Genomic DNA, 6,642 nt, shown 5'->3' with positions numbered 1-6,642 from the left:
AAAACCTGAATATGCGCTGCATCTGCTGCCTACTTATACTCACTCTGTGATCAGCGGCAGCTGGATGCAATAATCGCATGCCAATGTGCATTGGCTCGTTTAGTTTACACTCGAAGTAAATTGGTCTCTATAAGCGAGATCCCAATTTGTCGGTCATCCGACGTGACGTCTCCGTTCCCTCCTTCAGGGAACGAGGTTACCATACGTAACCGAGACGTTTGTTATTGTATTTTTGATGTTATCTATTTTATCAGTGAAGTAATTCATAAAGTCATTACTATTAAACTGTGAGGGAATATTTAGATTGGGTGGTGTCTGGTTATTTGTTAATCTAGCCACTGTGCTAAATAAAAACCTTGGATTGTTTTGGTTATTTTCTATGAGTTTATAGACATATGATACCGGAAGTTTGTGACTTTTAGCAGAATTTTAATATTTTTCAGATGCAATGACTTTAGCCAATCTTAACCATTTACTGATAAGTCTTAAAGGAGACACAGCACTAAGGGTAAAAATTAGGGTAGAAAATCATAATTTTTTTTGCAAGTATATATTTTATTCTAAGTTTTTACAAATGAACCTCAAGGAAATAACATTTGAAATTAATAAAACAAATTTGACCCCTTTAATTCACTTATTTGTCTGTGAGAATGGTAGCATCATCATCCTGTCAAAAAGGCCAGTAATGTATTCATGAGCATAATTGAACTTTTTTGTATTCCTGCAGTGTTTTTTTTTTTATTTTTTTTATCACCATTGTCTCTTTCCAGGCTGCCGATCTGAGGTTAATACAGTCTAATAGCGGAAGCAGAGAAAATTATTCGCCTTAGAGAATACCTATTAAATTACTGTAATAAGAACAAGTGTGACCGTATATATATTAAAAGAGAACATAATTTGACTGACAGGTAACTGTTACGTGAAAAGACAAAGAGCTGCAAGCTACACTCTAAAAAATGCTGGGTTGTTTCAACCCAACTTTGGGTCAAATATAGACTAACCCAACTTTTGGGTTAAAAATGTAATTTAAAGATGTAACCCAATAGTTGGGTTAGTCCTTATTTGAACCAAAGTTGGGTTGAAACACCCCAGCATTTGTTAGAGTGTAATTAGTACATAAGAAATTTGGTTCGGTTATTTAAACCCGTAGAAAGATCAAGTTAGCCTCAGATGACATCAGAACAAATCCACTGAAATCTGAAGTGAGATAATTTGTTGAACTGAACATATTAAGGAATATGTGATAATGTTCTTGTATTTTGCTTTCAGGTGAACGCTATGTACAGAAAATATTTGATCAGGTAATTAACAGTGTAATGAGGTTTGATAATATTCCGTATGCTAATTTGGAAACGTTTAGCTTGACGTCAAACAAATTGCATGAGCTTGCAGAATATTACAAGATGACTGTAAAAATGTGTTTAGTTGTCACAAGTCATTCAGTTTGGACTTTGTTTTCCTCATGCACTGTTCCCCTTCACTGAGTTAATTGCGTCATTCTGTTCAGTTGTGTGTAGTTAATTATCCTTGTTTGGTCTGTGTATTTACGTTCCTGTGTTCAGGTGAAGCTGGTCCGGTTTTGCCAGCGTCTGTGTTTATACTACCCTGTGTATTGGAATACCCTGTGAGTTGGATTGAAGACTTTAAAAACCTTATTTGTCTTCGTGTGTTTGTGAACAGCATAGCTGTTGAAATTGACGTAATTGCTAGTAAATGTCACAATTAATTACAAAGAAATGGCAAATACCACATTGATTTTAACATTAAATTTTTAAGTAGAAAGACTGAAATAGTAATTGCTTGTAAAACCTAGTCCAGTAATCATTACAGCTTCGAAAAGTTAAAGTTTTATAGTTTGCATTCTCAGATATTTTAATATATTTTAACATTTATTTGACATTTAATGGATGAAATGGTCTTTTGAAGAGCTAAGCATCTTAAGAGCTAAGGTGCAGATAAGCTTGAAAGATCAGTATATCATTATCTTTTTGGCCACATGTGTAACATTACATCTATATAATTTTTCCTCTCACAAATGTTAAAGCAAAATAAATATTCTCACAGCATGGCACATTGGATCTTTCCGCATAATATATTTAAGTGTGTGAAAATGAGGCACTACCATTTACATAAACATATATAGAATGGACTGACATCCACTAATATACCATGTGGTCCACTTTCAAACATTGTGTAATCAACTCGGATTCAAATCTGAGAATATTCAGACATATAGTGTTTGATTGTGGCTCCTGCTCCAAGAGAATCCAGCATAATGCACCTCTAAACCAAAAAGCTGCACAGGTAATGACAAGTCCTCAAACGGCAGTTTCCTCTCATCCAGACCCATATCAACTCTCCATCATCTCCTCTTCTCTTTCCTAAAGTGTTCTCATCTGACCACTGGCGGCAGAAGCGGTGTCCCCTGTCAAACTGGCATGAGGGCTCATCTAGGCAGCGCTGAGAGAGGAAACAGATGGAGGCAGCAGCCCGTCAGCTTGGAGCTCAACTCCTTCCCAGAATTAAACTGCTCCGATTGTGAGAAGCCCCTGCAATTCCATTAAAGCTTTTGATTTGAGCACTTTGTTGTTTGGCATTTAAAAAAATAAAAAATAAAACTTCCTCTGACATGCATATATTGTGCATTGTAGGAAGTTTAGGGGCTTTTTGAATTGGCTAGTGTTTTACATGTGAATTGCCAATAATATTATGATCTTCACAACTGCTAAACTGGCAAAAAGGAACTTTTTTTAAATTTTTTTATTTTTTTATTCCAGATCAAAATTCACGTTGTTTGCTGAAAATCTTCCCCTTGACAAACTACTTGGAAAAATTAATGTTAACTATATAAGTGTTAACTAGATCCTTATAAATAAATTATTACAAATAAATATTTTAAGTACTAAAATAACTAAAACTAAATAAACAATAAATAAAATAAAAAAAACTATAAAAAACCCATTTAAAAATAATAATTACAGAAAATATTAACAAAATTACTAAAACTTTAACTAGAGTCAAAACAAAGAAATATAAAAAAAAATATATAAATATTAACAAAACAATAATAGTATACCAATGATAATAAAAATAACACTGTTTGCAATGTGTTGTGAATTTTGATTAAATTATCCCACTTACATAGCTGAATATCATATTGTGTCAGCATACACTATTATTCTTTTCTTTTCTTTTTTTTTTTTGGAAAGAAGTCTCGTATGCTTATCCAGCCTGGATGTGTTATCAATTGTAATATATTGGAAAATGTAATTTATTTCTGTGATCAAAACTACATTTTCAGCATCATTACTCCAGTCTTCAGTGTCACATGATCCTTCAGAAATCATTCAAATATGCTGATTTACTGCTCAAGAAATATCAGGATTATTTGATGAATAGAAAGTTCACTTTCACTTTTGACCAATTTAATGTCCTTTCTTAATAAAAGTTTAGTTTCTTTCAAAAGAAAAAAAAAAAACCACTTACTGACCCCAATTATTTGAATGTTAGTATACATTTTTTAAAGAAAAATAACCATAAAACCCATATGCTGTTTTTTTTTAACAACACTCTGAATTTAAAAAAATAATAATAAAAAAACACACACACATTGACCATACGACTCATTATGTTCTGAATTTAATGGACTATATTATTCTGAGACCATGAATCAATCTTCCCCTCTTTTCCACAAATCAACTATAGTGCAGTTCAATTTGTTGCGTCAGATTTCACATTTGGTAACGAGAGACATGAGAATCAATAATGTCACTGATGTTTTGACGTCACTGGTTTGATGTAACCTGCACCGCTGGCATCATCTTTGATAATATTCCCTTCCACCATAGCATTCAAATCAATGAGTAACTACTTAGATTTCAATCCATTTCTGTTCACGGTTAGGGAGCATGAGGAATGAGGCTGGGGTGAGAACAGGAATGACGCAGGTGAGGGAGATAAATGACAGCCAAATTGAGCTCCCCGTTTATCTGATTAAATTATAATACTTAAATGAGCGAACAGAGGCAATCACAAGGTATTTCAAATGCACTCAATCACATTTAGGTAACATACAACAAGGTGAGATTGATTGCCCCTGCTAAGATTAATAACCCTCACCCTCATCCACAGCCTGAACCCGTCACCTTTACTGTCACCAGTCTGTTACTACATTAGTCAGTCTGAGATCAGCACTTTATCACTTCTGCCGCATTAACACACTCTCTGATTTCAACATGCATCACCCTCACCATTTGATCACAATCAATGTGCATACATTGCAAATGCACATCATGAACACATGTAAATCTGGCCAGCCAATGACCTTTTCAATGTCCATTCACATCCATTCACAAAAGCAGCTGCAATTAGTATTTAGCAGGGATGATGTTGTTTGTGACATTTTCATTCCATGCCGATGTTTTGTTTGGATTCATGAGTCGTGCTTGAGATGTCTTAATTCATGTCTTTTTCATCTGGTTCAAATTGCAATAATGTCGGACAAAGCAAACTGAAAAGTCCAAATTAAAATGAAAATGTTCTCAGACTATTGATGAGTCACTTCTGCTATCTCTGTCTTCACCTGCTTGCTGTTCAACTATAGTTCTATTCTAAGCTGAGAAATCAGCTGAAAACCATTGTGCTGTTCTTTTGTTTGTGCAACAAGCACATGAATATAAATCTTAATTAATTCCTTAAACATTTTTTTTTTTCAATCATGTGTGTTGTTTTAAAGATAACTATGCAGCGGTTGTCACTCTTTAGCATCTTTGTAGCACTTTTCCAAACGTATTGCAAACGACTAGCGTCTGCTAAGGATTTAGCAAAATGGTGTTTAAGTCACATTACTGGTCTGGCAAGAAATGTAAAAATAACCTTTCAGGAGTGACAACCATATTTAAACATGGAAGAGATTCCCCTAAATTGTTTCATGTGTGTATACAGAACAGAAATAACTCTCTAAATTGCAATGATTGACACCATGGTAACCATAGAACTGTTTTGAGCATCTCTTGCATTTGGTATCTACTATTTTTAACCAAAGTAATATTACAGCGACCAAAGTGTCAATTTTACCTAAACCACTTTTAGGCCACATTGACACTGCAGGTCATGTTGCCCAATTCCGATTTGTTGACTATTTGTTAACGACCAGCTTTTACAACTTCTTTTAAAAGTGACGCATATTCGATATCTGCATTTACTCTATACACTTGATGAAACAATCCAAGAGTAAACAGGCCTGCGAGTTGCCAGAGTTGCAAGAGTCGCCAGGTCTGCAAAACAAAACCAGACCAATTGCTAATCAAAACTAACCCATTCATGTTTTTTTTTTTTTCTGCGGTTTTACCCTCTGTTGTGGGTCCACTCCGTCGAAATCGCATTCTAGGGGGAGATGGGGAGTTCACATTAACCCATGGACTAAAAAACAACCCATGACAACAGTGTAAAAGAAGGCTATTTCTGCTGAAATAACGTGGACTTGGCAACACTGCCTGGAAAAGTGTCCACCTGAATCAATGTCATTCACCACCTTTGCTTGTTCTATGTCATACAACTCACATTGACAGGGGGATATCTGATCTGTGCACTTACATGGCAGAAGCAAATAAACCTATCCGATTTCGATTTATTTCCACATTGGAATGAGGCCTGTAACCAATATGAGAATATCGGAATCCATGTGCTTTTTTTCCTGCTTGCACGTTCGTGGGTCTTTTCCGATCTGTGCCACATGGGAAGAAAAACCTGAATTGGCCTTAATGCTTGGAAGGCTGCTACACAGAGCACGCTCTTAAAGGGTTGCCATAGGTTACTTGTTATATGCATCTTTGGACTTGGCTCATAAAGTGATCGACTTTATGGAGTTAATAAAGTAGGCAGGTACAAGTCACAATATTTTGGTATGTGCCTTATTTCCAAGATTAAGCGGGTGGCTTTGAGTCTATTATGGGCTTGTTCTTATTTGCAGTTTTTTCGAAGGTCTAGCAACACTAACGAGTCAAGACTCAAGATGAACAAGACCTTACCACATTGTGCCAAACATTGTATCTCACTGAAAAAAAAAAAATGTGTGGTGTTGTAAAATATATAAAATTAATCATCATAAATTCTACTTGTAATATTAAAAATCAAGGAGAACAACAATTTTCTAAGTAAAATGTACACATTTAATTCATGTAATTAATTACTAGTACACTGATATTTGTATACTTACTACATAAAGTATACTTAAAAATATACTTGAACTTTACTTAAGTATACTTACTAAAATAAACTTGAAGTATACTACTTTTTGGTAAGGGCAGCGATTGTGTTTTATAGGACTAATTTTGAAAAGTGTGAATAGAAAGTGTTAGTAAAAGTGTTTTTACGCTTCTTTATGATGGTATTCAACTTATAGTTAATTCCAGTCCAGTCTTGTCAGTTATATCTTTTCTTTTCCTCAAACAATCTGTAATTTGTTGGTTAAACAGCAAAGTCTTATGAACACATGTTTCTATTAACAAAAAGGCTTTGGATTCACTGCAGAATAAGCCGGAGTGTAAGTTGATGAGCATACAGAAGGAGTGATTGGTCTAATTCTCATATTCAGGCAAGTATAAATCTATGCATAGATTTGCATGATATAACATTATTGTT

General features: G+C 34.5%; 1 long non-coding RNA gene across 2 annotated transcripts; it reads left to right on the top strand.

Annotated features, from left to right (window-relative positions):
- The first annotated feature begins 2,228 nt into the window (after positions 1–2,228).
- On the top strand, positions 2,229–6,047 carry LOC107660313 (uncharacterized). 2 transcript variants are annotated; one of them, XR_001630995.1, is made up of 3 exons: positions 2,229–2,304; positions 2,388–2,538; positions 5,972–6,047. It is a non-coding gene; the product is annotated as an uncharacterized LOC107660313 (long non-coding RNA). The 2 variants fall into 2 exon arrangements; XR_001630994.1 differs by lacking the exon at positions 5,972–6,047 and adding an exon at positions 2,778–2,829.
- The last annotated feature ends 595 nt before the right edge of the window (positions 6,048–6,642 follow it).

Source organism: Sinocyclocheilus anshuiensis, unplaced genomic scaffold (genome assembly GCF_001515605.1).
Source record: "Sinocyclocheilus anshuiensis isolate Anshui unplaced genomic scaffold, SAMN03320099.WGS_v1.1 scaffold1469, whole genome shotgun sequence".
NCBI classification, from domain to species: domain Eukaryota; kingdom Metazoa; phylum Chordata; class Actinopteri; order Cypriniformes; family Cyprinidae; genus Sinocyclocheilus; species Sinocyclocheilus anshuiensis.
Note: the sequence above shows the minus strand (reverse complement) of the source record. Positions and strands in the feature narration are given on the sequence as shown.